The sequence below is a fragment of the Cheilinus undulatus genome, linkage group 3 (assembly GCF_018320785.1).
Source record: "Cheilinus undulatus linkage group 3, ASM1832078v1, whole genome shotgun sequence".
Classification (NCBI taxonomy): domain Eukaryota; kingdom Metazoa; phylum Chordata; class Actinopteri; order Labriformes; family Labridae; genus Cheilinus; species Cheilinus undulatus.
Window position 1 is genome coordinate 45,514,414 of NC_054867.1, and position 16,650 is coordinate 45,531,063.

Here is a 16,650-nt window from a genome sequence, read left to right on the forward strand (position 1 = left end):
GAACAGTTTAATTTTAATTGGAATGCATCCACAGCAGCCAATAATATGCAAATTATGTAGGGTGAACATGCATGTTTTTTTCCCTTTGCACATTTATCTGCAGCATTAAACCGTGAGTGTTTGTGTGTGCATGGTGGAGTAGTAGGGAGCGTATTGGACGGATGGGGAGCAGTCACGTGACTCTGACAGCGTGCTCGATTTAAAAGAAAGCAGAGGAGAGTTGAGCATCAGATACGTGCTGAGGATCAAACTGAGCAGCAGAGAAAGCAGCTACAATCCCTCCTCCTCCTCTCCGCTGGTCCATCTATGCGACAATTATAACATCTCCCCCTCCTCTTCTGCAGAATTACACCCACTGACCTACCTTTTTCTCCCTCGTGCATCGCCAAAACTGCAGTTAGGGAGCGTGTGCACGCGGAGCACCTCTCATACATCTCCAGATAGGTAAGAGAAAACTACTTTTTTTGTTCATTAAAGCATGATTGCCGTTTCTCCTGGTGTGTAATCTCGCGTTGTTCCGCGTGATTCGAACCCAATCAATAACCCAAGATGATTTTTTCTTTTTTTTTTTTTAATAGCTAAATCTCATTCATGTGCTTTAGCTGAGCACGTGCACCTTAAGGGAGAGTGCGCAGTAATGAAAACTGCGTCAAAACAGTGCAACTAAATAACACATGCTAGAAAGTGCTGGGTGTTTTTCATGACTTCAGGCTGCAGGATTACTAAAAGTTACAGCAGTTGCTTAATTAAACATTTGATGTGTAATTAATTCACCGTGCCCTGGTAATTGGACAATCCCTGTTTCCAATTAGCAATCCAAAAATAAATAAACTAAATAGGTAGTCTTAATGCTTGAACATGCACAGGCAATATTGATTAAAATTAATCTACTTAAATCCCCCCTGCCTGGTTTGTTGCAGTGATTTTGCACTTATCAAATTAAGTAATGGATTGTTTTTTTAAATAATGTATCTGAGATTTTGCATAGCTGTTTCTACAGAACATACATTGTTTATTAGTCTTACTTTAAAGAATCATATATTAAAGCACAGTATAGTTTGGGAAAGATAAAGTGCCACAAGAATTGTGAGACATGTCAGTGTAGTGGTTGTGTAGTCTCTGTTGCACTTTGTGGTAATTCAGAAATAAACTGAACTTTTAATACCTACACACTGTGTATTTTGACAGGAGTAGCACGTTTGGTGGGTTACGTTTAGTTTTTGTTGGACATTAAAATTCCATGATGTTTCTCCACTGTGGAGATCTGTCAAAAAAACAATGCATCTGTATCTCTTTTGCCTCTAAGCTGTAGAAAGCAGGGACCCCAGGTTTGGCAGGATGCATAGAAACCACTACCATGTCTTGGTATCAGATTTAGGCAAGGAGATAAATGTTTGGACTAAACGTAAACACTAAAATGTGAGGACTTTTAATGGACTAAAACTAATGAGTCATACATGTGTACATGAATGATAAGCAGGGGTGTAAGAAAATATCGTTACACTGATATATCGCGATATTTCGTGGCACAATACTGTATCGATATTTTAAAATGCAGTATTGATATTTTTTTAAATTAATAATTTACTTTGTTGGTGCAGTAGTTCGTGGTGTAAGTTCGCCACCACCAGCTGGCAGCAAGCAGTTGACTGTTCCCTCCTCCTCTGCTTAGTTAATGAGATCACGTGGGACTTCTGGTCTGAGCGAGCCAGTTGTTCGTGCCTACACAGCAGTGCAGCTTCTGCTGCATTCATAGCGGATATGTGGACTTATTTTGGCTTCCAAAACATTAAAGACAGTACAATCTTCGACAGGAGCCAAGTTGTTTGTAAGATATGCCACGCCAGAGTGAAGTACTCAGACAACACAACGGACCAGACAACATAGCGATAACTTAGCAGCTAACAGCTAACGTGAAAGAAGCCTGCTGAAGTTACCGCTGGTTTTTACTCATGCAAGCATAAATACAGTTAATACTTTGTTTTATTTTTAAGGATCTGCACCGTGTAATGAACGTTTGTCATGACGGCTTCCACAATACGATCAAAACACTGGCTGTCACGTCATGTCCTCCTCACAACACAGTCCAGCAGTCCTTAAAGCTGGACATGAGGATCAGCTCATGTCCCATAATCTCCCTCCACAAACACCTTGTCATTACGTAAAGACATACAAGCTGAGATACCATGATATAAAAGATTTGAGTGCATTTACTCTATATTGATTTTTTTTCCCCATTTTCTCATAAAAACCCTAAAAAGCATTTAAAGTCACCACAACAAATGGGAAAAATCCTCATCTTCAGATTCTGCATCTGCATGCGGGACCATATATTTTATAATACACTATATATTTTTTAATTTATATACTATACATATAATTTTTTTTTTGTTAAAAGATTACTTCTGTTAAATTCCATATTAACTTAAAATTGCATAGTTGTTTATGAATATATATAGATATCGCAATATATTGTCCTGCTCATAGTATCGCAATATATCCCAACATATCAAGTTGGCAGCCCTGTATCGGGATACTTAATGAGAAGTGACCAGAATAAGTGCTGTAACTGTCATAGTGGTAAAAGATAGTTACTGTCCACATAGCGTAGCACGGTGCTATTTTTACATGTTAACGCTGGTGTTAAAGAGTATTATAGTTGGTGTAGAGGACATGTGATAGTGCTCCTTCTAGCAGCCTGGATGTCTCAGTCTGCAGCTGAAGGAGCTGCTCAGGGCCCACACATTCTCTTGCATTTGATGGATACGTCATCACTGTTTATCTGATCAAAAGAGGACCCCTGCTGTTTTCAGAAATTAGCTTTTTGCTTTGAAGACTTGTGTTTTGAGTCTTTCTTTGGAAAGTCTTTGCAAAAAAAAAAAAAAAAAAGGGAGCCTGACAATCTGCCATTATGCTGCAAGTCATCCGTTCCAAGCGTGGCGTTCGACAGCTGGAGGAAAAGGGTGGTTGTGCTCTGCAGCACCAGTGAGAATGAGTGAGTGAATAACCCTGATTGGTTGGGTTTTGATTGATTAGTATCTTTATATTGAACATGTTAAAGTGCCCATAGTGCTGTGATAAAATCATTTTACCCACCCTTAGTTACTGTATTTTCTTTTTTTGCAAAAGTATCCCACTTAAATGTTTCCGGTCAATCAATCAGTGTTGAATATTAGACAAAGAGAGAATACAACTGCGAGCAAGCATTTGTGATATGTGGCAGTGGGTTTTTCACTCTGTGGAGGAATTTTTTCACACTTCTCTGCAGAATTGTTGTAATTCAGCCACATTGGAGGTTTTTCCAGCAGGCCTTTGACAAGGTAACTCCAAAACCTTCTCTTTTTTTAAAGCCATTCAAAGGTGGGCTTGCTGGAGTGTTTCAGATCCTGCTGCATAACTGAAGTACGCTCTGGCTTGAGGTCACATGGCCAGACATTCTCCATCAGGATGTTCCTGTAGAGAGCAGAATTTATGTTTCCATCAACAAGTGGTTCAGGTCCTGAAGCAGCAAAGCTGCAGGCCATCACACTACCATGAAATGCTGTGTTAGGTTTACGCCAGATGTAAAGGCACAGCCTTCTAGGACCTCCAGCATGGGTGTAAACCTTGCAGTCTGCAGCCCCATTGTTTCGCCTGGAGATGCAGCTGCAGCCTCCCCCTTCGAACAGCCCGTTCAGGTTGCTCCTGCATCTTCCAGCCTCAACTTTCTGGTTTACTACTTCATAGCTCCTCACAGTCAAGTGAGGCCTGCAGGTCTTCAGATGTTCTGGGTTCTTTTGTGACCTCCTTGATGAGTCAGTGCGCTCTTGGAGTAATTTTGGTCGGCCAGTCACTCCTGGAAAGGTTCACCACTGTTCCAAGTTTTCTCCATTTGTGGCTAATGGCTCTCACTGTGGTTTGCTAACTCAGGTTATCTTTGTCAAACTTCTTAAAATTTGTTTGTTGATTCGAAATATTAGTATGACAAATGTGCAAAAATGAAAGATCAGGCAAATCGCAGCAAAATAACCTTTTGGGGTTTGATGATCTTTGTGGAAAAGCAGGTGATTTCTCTCTTTGCCGATCTAATTTTAAACATTCGTATCCTAATTACAGACTAAAAGATCTCTTCCTTCTTTGTTTGAATGTCTAATGAGCAAATTACAATGAACCTGAGCAAGTCTTTCTTGGAGTTTGTTCTGAATTGCCTCATCTGATGCCGGCTCTACAGCAGGGGACCAGTCTTATAATTAATGATGTAGAAATAGTCTGTCTCCTCTGTGGTCTGGTTTGCTTTTGTGGGTTACAAAGAGACATCAGTCTTACTTACAGTGTATTTCATTCTTGTGGCTCAGTATGTAGAGCCAGTCGGCTTTCAACCAGATGGCCTGGGTTTGATCCCTAGCTCCTGTTGAACAGAATAGTGTTTTTTTTTTTTGTTGGAGTACATCATTCCTCACAGACTGTGATGCACTTACTCTTCATTGTTGTTCAAATGCACAGTTCTCAGAAATAATGGGGCGTATTGAGCAGTGAGACATAAAACCTCGATGTGTAAAGCTGTCAGTCGTCTCATCATCAGGCTCCACCGTGCAGCTTTAAGCTTCATCAGTTTTTTTTCCTGCAGTGTTTTGGATGCAGATTTGCTCCATCAGATAATGAAGAGGAGTGAGTGGTTGATTCTGTATTAGTGTAATTGCTCCTCCACAGTCCATCAGGACAGCATGTGTCTGTCTGCATAATGATGACCTGCTCAGTCAAAGATTGAACCCTCGCCCTGGGTGTCCTGGACACCGGGCAGACTGCTGGCTCACATCATAACCTCTGTGCACACCTGACGACACGCTGGTCCATCACCTTTACTGACTGTCAGAGCTGCTCTCTTCCTCTGCCAACTTCTCTTTCATTATTCACAGGGTGCTTATAAACTAGAGTTATGACTTTGGTCTTTACCAAAGTGGAGAGGGAATAAAAAAGGGTCCTATTAGGAGACTGAGCTTCTGTTTTATCTTCTATCACTGACCCTCTAAAGTCTCTCCATGTTTTGGTATCTGTTAAATGCAGGTAACATGTTTTATGTAGGTCATCCTCACCTTCTGCTGGATGAGCTTAGTCTAGTTAAATACTGTGGAGAGAAATACAAAACTCTGTCTACATTAACATTATTTTGGATAGACTACATCAGCAAGGTTGAATCTCTTTGGTTGGTCTGGACAGTTGACTACAGCTTGAACTTTGATACAATGCCATATTAACACCTGTTTTGATAAAGGTTTATCACCCTGGCTCATTATTGCCGGTATCTGGCATTTGGTAGAATATCAAAATCTCCCCCTCTGGCTTTATTTTGGACTCTCCGCTGTCTCACGAGTTGTCCCGTATACCAGTGGTCCCCTGCCTTTTTTGCAATATGGATCAGTTTCACTAAAGAGACACAGTTTTTATGGACCGGCCATCAATGTGTAGGGATAAATACACCAAAAGTAAATGATAAATAATAATTCTGAATTAGTTTACATACGAGAATCACCTGTCACAACAAACCCGTATTTTAAGTAGGACTCCTAGTGTCGTTTTTCTTGTCAGTAGTAGACTCTATTCTGACTTCTCATTGAGTCTTACCTCCTTTGCAAAGAAGCCCTCTAATGATGTTTGTTTTTACTGGTTGGGGATTGCTGCTGTGAACAGCACAATCTGATTGGCTAGATGTCACCTGAGTTCCAACCAATCAACACATTGGCCTGGGTACCACTAAAACAGTGATGGATGGCTTCACTTCCTGTTTTCGTGCTTCTACAGTGTTGCTCTGTGCCGTTTCTCATGCAGATAGAGCCGGGCTAAATTGTTTCTTTTCCTTCATTTTTTTTGTCATGCAGTTTTACTTTTGCCACAATAAGTACATTTTGTACATCATAAAAAATGCACGTTGGTTCCAAATATCGGTTAATGGTCTCATGAACTTTTAGTAATCTGTATCGGTATCAGCCATGAAAAACTATTAGTCAACCCGTGGTTTTGATACAATAAAAATGAAAACTGGTGATTTTAGTTATTTTTGACTTCCAGCCTGCAGGCACACTGTCAGTAGGTTTAAAAAAGGCAAAATGAAAAAGATTTTCCTAAGAGTAATGCATTCCTACATTGCATGCAGGTATGAATTACTTATGCATTTTTGCAGGATATGAAGGCTCTGTTCACTGGTCTTTATGCTCAATTCTGATCTATTGCTCAGATTTAATACCTTTGTTTGGCTGTGGCTGAATTCCAAAAGATCAGATACAGTATGTGTCTGATTTAGTACCACATGTGAAAGTTGCCTAAATCTGATCTGAAAATGCCCGATTGAATGAAACTTGTGCTGTTTACACTGTCAGAAAAAAAACAGATATGAGTCACATGAGCAAAAATAATCAGATTCAGGTCACTTCTAACTTCAGCGTGAATGTAGTTAAGTGGTGCAGTTGAACAAGTTTCTAAACCTGTACATTAAATCAGCTCACTCTCTGCTTTCTCAGTGTCTACTGTTTGTCTTAAGATGTAATCCACAACCATGGACTGAGCGTCTGAAAACAAAGTATACACTCACTGACCACTTTATAAGGTACACCTGTTCAATTGCTTGTTACCACAAATACCTAATCAGCCAATCACACATCAGCACCTCAATGCATTTAGGAATGTAGACGTGGTCAAGACGACTTGCTGACGTTCAAATAAAGCATCAAAATAAGGAAGAATGGGAATTTAAGTGACTTTGTATGTGGCATGGTTTTTGGTGTCCAATGGGCTGGTCTGAGTATTTTAGAAACTGCAGATCTACTGGGATTTTCATGTACAACTGTCTCTAGGGAATGGTCTGAAAGGAAATATATTGAGTGAGTGAGAGTGGTGTGCTTGAAAATGCCTTGTTGATGTCAGAGGTCATAGGAGAATTGGCAGGATTATTTGAGATCATAGAAAGGCTACAGTAATTCAAATAACCACTCGTTACAACCAAGCTATGCAGAATATCATCACTGAATGCACAACACATGAAACCTTGAAGCAGATGGGCTACAGCAGCAGAACACCACACCAGAGGCCACTCCTTTCAGCTACAGGAGGCTACAAGTTACACGGGCTCACCAACATTGGACAGAAGAAGATTGGAAAAACGATGCCTGGTCTGATGAGTCTCATTTCAACTGCGACATTCAGATGTAGGGTCAGAATTAGGCATGAACAACATGAATGCATAAATCAATCCTACCTTATATCAACAGATCAAGCTAGTGGTGGTGTAATAGTGTGGGGGATATTTTCTTCACACTTTCACACTTTGGGTCTGTTATTACCGACTGAGCATCGTTCAAACGCCACAGCCTGCCTGAGTATTGTTGCTGACATGTACATCTACAGTATACCCATCCTCTGATGGCTACTTCCAGCAGGATTATGCACCATGTCACAAAGCTCAAATCATCTTAAACTGGTTTCTTGAACATGACAGTGAGTTCACTGTACTCCTGTGGCCTTCACAGTCATCAGATCTCAATCCAGTAGAGCACCTTTGGGATGTGGTGGAATGGGAGATTCACATTATGGATGTGCACTCAACAACTCTGCTGTGACTGTGTGATGCTATTGTGTCAATATGGACCAAAATCTCAGAGGAATGTTTCAAACACCTTGTTGAAACAAGGGGTCCAACCCAGGACTAGCAAGACGTACCTAATAAAGCGGCCGGCAAGTGTATATAAAAAAGCAGATTTTATTAGACGGTATTATCTATTTGTACAGCTATTGTTCCCTCAGACTGAAAATATTTTGTTACACAAATCTCCTCTGTTAGCTGTGACTGACTGATAACGGACTCCCAGACATTTTGATGGGTCTGATAATTATGTGCTCTCTATAATATAAGTGGCATCACAGTGTGATCACTGTGTTTTTGGGTGGCAGGGTGTTGTTATCGCTGCTAATTATTATTATTTATCACAGATTATGGCAAAATGCATGCAAAGATCACTGTGTTGCCAAACACTGTGACTATGTTATATTTGTCTTAGGTACACTGAGTGGACAATGGATTCTAAATCTGTGCTAATCCTGACGATTGCGTTAGTGTGTGCAAGTCTTTCTTTGTGAATCTGCACCCATGCAACATTGCCGTCTCTCTACCCTGCTCTATATGTGTGTATCTGTGGCAGATCTTAATGTTATTCATTTTTTAAGATGCTAAGGAGACATAAAGGGAAATAAAAATGATTTACTGACAGATAATGAGGCGGAGGCTGTGAAAGCTAGTGGGCTGAAATAAGCACATCTTCTGCACTAGTTAAATAAACCTGAATCTTCCTTCATGTCTGTGCAGAGGTGTTGGTGCCTTTCTGAGTTCTTGGAACGTAGATGGTTGACAGTAGGTGATAATGTACCAAATAAGTACTAGTCTAGGCAGAATAGTTTAATAACAAATACAGTTTTCCTTTCAAAAACAGAAGCTAGTTCTCAGTTTCATCTTTGAGTCAAGCAGCTGTCTCCTGAATACAAGTCCAGTGTTTGTTTGACTCATCCATCACCTCTGTCTGCCCTCCCAGATGAACTTTAGTACCCATGATACCATGTCAGCTCACTTCAGCATCAAATTGAAACAACAGACACTATCAAGAGAGGAAGCCGGAGGGGCACCGCAGCATCATATCTGACGTGTTAGTCCACTGAAATGGCTGCTGTTTTTGACGACTGTGGACAGAGGTTTGGGGCAAAGTTCATAAGTTCCCTAAACAATCAAAACTTTCCTCCTAAGAGCTTCTTCTTTCCTTGTTTTTCTCCAAAGTCTTGTCTCCAGATATGTTGAGAATATATCAAATTTAATCTTGGTTTCATTATGGTATCAAAAATGTATGATATCTGGGAGTGAAGCCTGTTGTTTTCCAGCAGCAGTGACCTTCAGGGAGCGACACAATCAGCTGAGGTTATGGAGGAACATTGATGGAAAAGTCTCAGACCATCAAAGCCATTTTTCTTTTGCCCTTTCTCTGTGTGGACCTTCTGTTTTTCCAATGCTCAGCTTAAATCTGGCCTTTCAACAAATGATCATATAGCATTAAAAGTTTTAAAGCGAATGTCAGCTACCTGCTCCGTCGCTCCTGTCGCCTTAAACACTTTGATGAAACCAACCACAAACTGAGCTCTCAGATCAATAAACACTGGAGAAGGAATTAATTTTCCGTCTCGCTCTGTGTCACGTACAGAAGGAGCACGGACTCAGAGCAAACACTTTTCTCTGCTGTGAAAGCTAATGGATTCATTTATCAAAAAAGAAACATTTAGCCTAAATGGAAGGCTTAAATTTGTCCTGCTTTCTTCTGCCTCTCTTTTGTTCTTATAATGTTAAAGCTGATTTACTGTTCACCCTCTTTGGCATGTCTTTAATTTAAGTGGCTCTGATAATGTGTTTCCAATAAAACTCGATGCTTTTAGATTTATTTTTTTTTTGTATAGCTGTAACTCTGGTTTGATTTTTTGCTGGTAGAAATTTGGCACACAATGGCAGCATCTCTCTTCTCTTTTCCCCCGTACTTTTTCCATGAATAGAAAAACCTTTAACATTTGGAAATAAAAATCTGGTTTTGGATAAAAATAAGAACAAATGCCAAACAGTCAAATTTGCAGTTAAGCAGGATGATATTTCCTGACATTTGTATCAGTGTGTTATAGCAAAGCACTTCAAATTTAAAGCGTTGAAACCTTCCTTTTTGCATTAAAAACAAACCTGTGATGACACACTGAACTCATATCTGAGCAATAGGTCTCTCTGTCTTCTCTTCTTTCTAACCTCACCTGTAATTTTGTCTCATTTCTCTCCTGCCGAGGTATGTCAGTCTGCTACTGAGAGCACTGTATTTCCTGATGTAGGCATCCACAATGAAATCTAATGAAAGAAAGACTTTCATATGAAGAACGTGTTGGAAATAGTGTTCATCATTGGTTTAACTTAGGTTTAGTGGAAGCACCAGCACCTATACAGAGAGATGGAGTTTATAGCTGCTTTTTTTTATCTTGTTTGACCATACAGCTTGCTTCTTTGAATCATTGATTTGAAAGAAGCAAGTTATGAGTTAAAACACGCCTTTAGACTGTTGTTTGAAATGTTAAAATACATATTGCTGCAGCGCTGGGCTAAAGTCAAACCGAGCTGCTCCATTGCAGCTCACAGCTTTTGTTTAAAACCCCAGACAGGCTTACAGAGACGCTGTGCAAAGTGAGTATACTCACTGTATGTTGCTGTTGGGGCATGAAGGGATTTATAAGTGAGGAGGAGGATTTTATATTCGATTTAGAATCTAACTGGGGGCCAGTGGAGGTGGATGAGCGTAGAGGTGATGTGCTGTCAGGGCGTAGTGTGGGTGAGAACCCTGGCAGTGGAGTTTTGGACGTATTGAAATCTGTTCAGGGCTTTGTTGGTTACCCCAGTTAGGACTTGGTTACATTAATCCAGACAGGAAGCAGTGAATGCATGTATGAGGGTTTCTGTGAGTGGTGATCTGAGCCTGAAGATGTTCTTAAGGTGGTTTTGGTCACACATTTGATATGGGACTGAAAGGAGAGGATGGAGTCCAGGATGATGCCTGGGTTTTTGACCTCAGAGGATGGGCGAATGGGACTACTGTCCACATGAAGTACTAGATCTCCGACCTTCTTGAGCAGTGCTTTGGGGACCACAGCCATGAACTCTGTTTTATTGCTGTTCAGTTTGAGTTTGTTGGTTGACATCCAGTTATGTATGCTTGTGCTGTATCTCATTTATTTGTGCATATAGACTATGTTCTCGTGCCTGGTATCGTCATTAGTAGTAGGACATTACTTTGTTTTAAATCCTCCACTTTATTGTGACAGATTCTGCTTTTCGGTGAGAAATGCCTCAGAACAAAAACCATTTACACAGGTCATTCTAATCTTGTCCTTGTATAATGTCACTGTCTGCTCATTTAAACTTTGAACCGCAATGCATGATGGAAAATATCCCTGGTCAAGTTACCTTTGGTTGTTCATTATTTTCACTATGTAATGTGAGATACAACAAGTGCACTATATAGGATATAAAGATGTAGGGTTGTTCTGATTGTTGTTGACCAACATTTATTGCCCTTAGCTCGAATGCTAACACGAATGCCAACCATCATTTTATTTACCCTTTGTGAGGGTCTGTCAGCCAATAGTAGGCTGTCCCATAATCACATGATGCTGCCAGAATAGAGCATAATAGAGAAAGCCTGTGATGCAGCCCCCTGTTATTTTTATTTTAAAGGGGACATATTTTACCCTTTTAAGACAAGTTTATATTATTCTCAGAGGACTCCAAAACATGCCTGTGAAGTTTGTTGCTGAAAAAACACTCTAGTACTGGATTTTTGCATGTTGAAAAAGCCCTGCTTTTCAGCCCTTCTCAGAATGAGCTGTTTCTGTGTCTGTGGCTTTAAACGGTAATTATCTGTCTATGACTCCGCTCCTGACCAATCCCCTCTCAGGAAATGGATGCAGCACTTGGGAATTACAGATTCTTTCTTTTTCCCAAAGTTTAGCCTGGAATTCAAACCATCAATCTCCCAGACTGTAGTCAGCAGGGTAACCCACTGAGCTATCCAGCATCTCAGCTGGTAGCTGAGAGGATCAGTAAAGGAGGGCGGAACTTTCCAAGTGGGGGAGGGCCAACCAAACCTGGGGGCAGGTGCTAAGGGCCCCTGTTGAGGTCACTAGATGTAAAATCTGAGAACAGCTTGTTTCAGCATACATTTTCTGAAAGGTGGAGAAAGAGAGGGGGAGAGAAAATGGATTTTTCTAGTACTTGAGGGGATTGTGGACAGGTTAGGGACACATATTTGTGTTAGAAAAGCCTGAAAAAGTGATTTTTGCATAACATGTCCCCTTTAATATTTAGCAGTAAAACTCAATAACTACCAGAAAAACAACTTTAGCATCACAGAGATGCTGTATATCATGATTCCATTTGTTGAGCCATGTTCTGAGTCAAATATAGGTCTAAAATAATTTCCCAGTCTGCACAGTCTTGTCAGAAAGTTCATACTGGTATCGGATATCGGCTGGCATAGCTAGGCATAAACTACTTTTGCATTATCTTTGTGTCAGTGAGAAATCAATCTGTCTGGTTAGTGTTCACTATGAATTGTTTGGTTCTTTCTGTAAGTTGGAAAGTAATGAAGTGAATTGATTTGGTTTGTGAGGTATACTGTGATATTTATTGTGCATGTCTTGTTTTTCTGTGGAAATATTATTTGTTACTGTTTGTATTATCAAAAATTTAAAGCCCTTGAAGCAAAGACAACTCCCAGGTTTTGGTTCTTTTCCTCCACATCGGCTCATTTGTTCTGACCTTTAAGTCAAGCATTTTCAAACAACAATATTATATGCAAACTCTGTTTGAATGACTCATAGCCAGGCTGCCTGCATTGCCATGCAATATGAGAAATGCACTCAGCTTAGACTGGAGTAAATAAGATGAAACGTTTGAAAAACACTGCAAGTTTGCACTGCAAAATGAGAAAGAACTGTTGATACTGTGGATATGTGCTTCTCTGTAAAAAGGAAGCTTTCAAGGTTGTCACTGTCTGTGTGATTTACCTCCTAAAAGCTGCTGAAAACCTCACATCGTCTTTGAGCTCAGACATGAAGAAATAAAAGACTGGCAGGTTAAGGATGCACTTAATAAAGATGGAGATTGAAGACTCTCAGAGGTTATGACTGTTACAGTGCTGGTTTTGCATGGCTGGATGTGAGAGGAAGGCTGTGCACTGTTAATGACTGGCTGGAGGGATTCATGATGGGTGCCAAGTGGTTATTTGGCCTTTTGTCTTGTATTTTATGGTCCTCATGATGACAATAATAAACCTGGAACAGGGCTGGGAGGCTTGTCAGAGTCTGTCTGAGAATTATAACATTCACATCCAGTCTAATGACAGGATGAAACTTGCTCTTGTTTTGTGGTAGAACCCCAAAATTCAAACAGCAGATTTTACTCCTTATGGATTTTTATTTGTAAACAGTTTATTTGGACTAAAGTGAAGTCATATCAGTAGATTAGGCCAGGATCTGGAGTGTGTTTAGAGGATGGCAATAGCAGAGCTTGACTTTACCAGAGGGAGTGAGAGGGTGTGGTAAAAAACATTCACTCACTCTTTCCTGCTGTCACCATCACCCAAAAGATCAAACTGTCTACACATCACTTTAAAGCTCAAGAAGGGGGCGAAGGTGGCCTTGTGGTCAAGCGTGCCCCACATTTTTGTCCCTCCCCCGCTCTCGTCCCTCTCTGTTTCTAACTCTGTCCACTGTCCTCCTCAATCAAATAAAGGCACAAAAATGCCCAAAAGTTAAAAAAAAACATATTTGTAGCAGATATTTTATACTCTAGACCAGTGATCATCAACTGGTGGCCCAGGGGCTAAATCAGGCCCCCCACAGCTTCTCATCCAGCCATCAGAGGACTATTAATTCAGAAAATTAAAAAAAGAAAAGATATAGCATACCATTGTTTTTTAAGATGTATTTTGGGGCGTTTTGTACCTTCATTGATAGAGGAGGAGGCTGGGTTGCCAGCATATGTGTGGCACAACCTATCCACTAGGCTACATGTGCCCCATGTTCCTTGAATTTTTTCTGACAGTTTGAATAAAACCTTCAACCTGGCGACTTATCAAACAAGAAGCATGCAAGTATAGCTTTAAGTTGGCAAGGTAAAGGCATACTTAACTGTCTCATCTTGTATAAAACTGTGATTGTGCACTTCAGAGATAGAAGATCAGTTTCCTTCATGTGTTTTTGGCCACATGACATAGCATCTTGGTATGAAACTCAGTGACAGACATCATGAGAGCTCCAGAAATATGTAGCTAAAATATTTCATTCAACCCCCTGTGGCTGACTGCAGTATAGGTGAAAGGGCTGAACTCAAAAAGCTAAAAGTTCCATTAATTTTGAAAGGAAATAAAATATTTACAACATGTTAATTAGCAGAATATTGATTTCATTGTACGGAGTCTGTTTAGGAAAAGCTTGCCCTTGTGCAAATGGAGTTGACGAGTCTATGGAGTCTATATTGCTTATCCCGTTGGGGGTCGTGGGGGGGGCTGGAGCCTATCCCAGCTGGCATTGGACGAGAGGCGGGGTATACCCTGGACTGTCAGTCACAGGGCTGACATATAGAGACAGCCAACCAGGCATGCTCACACTCACACCTACGGCCAATTTAGAGTCACCAATTAACCTAACGAGCATGTTTTTGGTGGTGGGAGGGAGCCGGAGAACCCAGAGAGAACCCACGTATGCACGGGGAGAACATGCAAACTTCACACAGAAAAGGCCCTGACTGGGAAGCGAACCTTCTTGCTGTGAGGCAACAGTGCTAACCCCTGTGCTGCAGTGCAGCCCATGCATACATTCAAGCGTTTTTTTTTTCTACTTTTTTCCTACTTTCCCTGTTCATGTTTATGATTTTCTTAATCAAACCAAGAATAACATAAAAACAATCATCCCCTTCATTAAAGCAATTGATATCAAATGTGCTGTATGAGCCAAAATTGCAATTAGATTTTTTTGTTTTTTCAAATCTTTCATCCCAAATCTAATTCATCTTTTATTGTGCTTGTTAAAATATAGAATGATTTATTGCTTGTGCTTGCTGGACAATAAGTTGAGGAACCTAAAAATAGTTGCATATTAAATTGCAGTCGCCTCATTTGGGAAAAAACTTGAAATTAGATGATTTTTTGAAATCATTCAGACCTGCTTAACATCCGTCTTCCTAGGTTTTCAAACTAAAAATAAAAGATTGGTGAGTTTATTTGCCCTGTAAAGATTTTCCCAAACACACTTGGCAAGACTGTTCCTTTTAGTGTGAGCAAATACAACGACGAAAACATTTTATAAACATTGAAACATTTTTTCTCCAGCATGTTTTGTAATTCGGTCTAAAGGCAGTGGCTGGTGAATTTGGTAACTAAAGTGAAAACACTTTATTTTTTAGTCTACTCAGACACAAAAGGAGAAGGTAGAAAAGAGAGAAAAGCCTTTATTTCTTGTTGAATGGATTTTGAATTTAATTTATGCCATGTGCCTTCCATTCCTATAAAGTCCTCTATAGCTGCACGCTCCATGTGCCGTGCTGTATACGGAGCATTAAACATATCATTATGTTGGACTCCGCCTGTCAGATGCTGTAGATGTCTCTTAACATTAGTCTCTTTTTATGGCCAACAAGTGACCTACCTCCCATCACTCTCTCTCTCTCTCTGTCTCTCTCTCTCTCTCACACACTCACACACACACACACACACACACACACAAATGTTTCTCCTGCACACACACAGCCTTCTCATCTGATCCTCAAGTTGACTCACGCTACATCGAATGGAACAAATGACACAGTTTCTCTCATTCTGTCTGCTGACGTTGATTTTCAAGAAGGATGAAAACATGGAAGGGACATTTTCTGTAGCTTTAGCCTCAAGCGTTAGATGAGGATACATGAAAAGGCACAAAATGTACAGCTTTGGAGCTCCGGTTGATACAAATGGTTGCTTTCATGTCTTATCATGTCATTTTTGCATACATGCACCCTGCAGAGACCTCACTCTTCTGTCTATTTTCGTCCATCTTATGCCACCACTTCTGTGTTTGCTTCTCCCTAAAGATAAGCATCACAGGGAACAATAGCAAATGTCTGTGTAGCCTACAGTTATGATTAATGAGTTCCTTCATTGATTCCCCTGAAGGAACCTCCTGCTGCTGGACAGAAGGAGGATCGATGCCACTTTTACCCAGCAGGAAATCCATCACATCAGAAGTCTGCTAAAACAAATGTTGGAGGGGTAAGTTGCAGAAAAAACAGCCTGTCTACCCCTGAAAAAGACATCCAGCTCCTGCACACGCACCAGAGTTAATGACAGACTGTATGAAATGTGTTGAAAAGACTCCCTCGATGACTGACAACTTCTGAAAAATGAGCATTTGGTAATTCTCCTTCCCAGATGTAATGCAGTTTTTAGAGAGGCACTGTTTGCTGTTTTATGGATATTTTTCACCGCCATCTGGCACAGTGTTCTGCACAAATATTCCCTCAATCACCTTTGGTATCTATTTTTCAACAAGGATTTTTACAGAATACATAAAGATATTTAGTTGCTGCATTTCTGAAAAGAAGACAGAAAATGGGGAATAAGCAACGTGAAAATACAAGGTTTTCTTAAAACATCTGTATGCATGATTGTAAAAAACCACTATGCAGATACAACATACACTGATGGTTCACTAAAGTGAAAGTGAAAACAAAGTCCCTCTGGGTTTGTTGATCTCAGCTCTGTGTTGACATACTTGCACTAACGGCTCGTTCTTGTTATGCAGCCTGTTTAAGTCATTCAGAGGAATACAAACATGTTTCATACACTCTTTTCATGTCAACTAGTCCTTCTTCTACTTGGGAGACGAGAGATGGTCTGCATCGTTCAAAAGACCCAGTCTATAGTTCACTATATAGGGCGTATGTTATTTGAGTGAGAATTTTCACACCTTATATAGGAGATTCATTGTGCCCTTCCATGCCTTGAAATATAACACACACTAGTCACTCACCCAGCAGTATATACCCTCATACATTGCGTTTTTTTTTTTTACACTCGC

At 40.3% G+C, this 16,650-nt stretch overlaps 1 protein-coding gene across 1 annotated transcript in view; it reads left to right on the forward strand.

Moving 5' to 3' along the window:
• Positions 1–266: 266 nt before the first annotated feature.
• The window catches only part of rap1gapb (RAP1 GTPase activating protein b), a 246,310-nt gene continuing 229,926 nt past the window's right edge, over positions 267–16,650 (forward strand). Inside the window, exon 1 of the mRNA XM_041779604.1 lies at positions 267–444. The gene's annotated coding sequence lies outside the window, so the exon portion shown is untranslated. The remainder of the gene's footprint in view (positions 445–16,650) is intronic.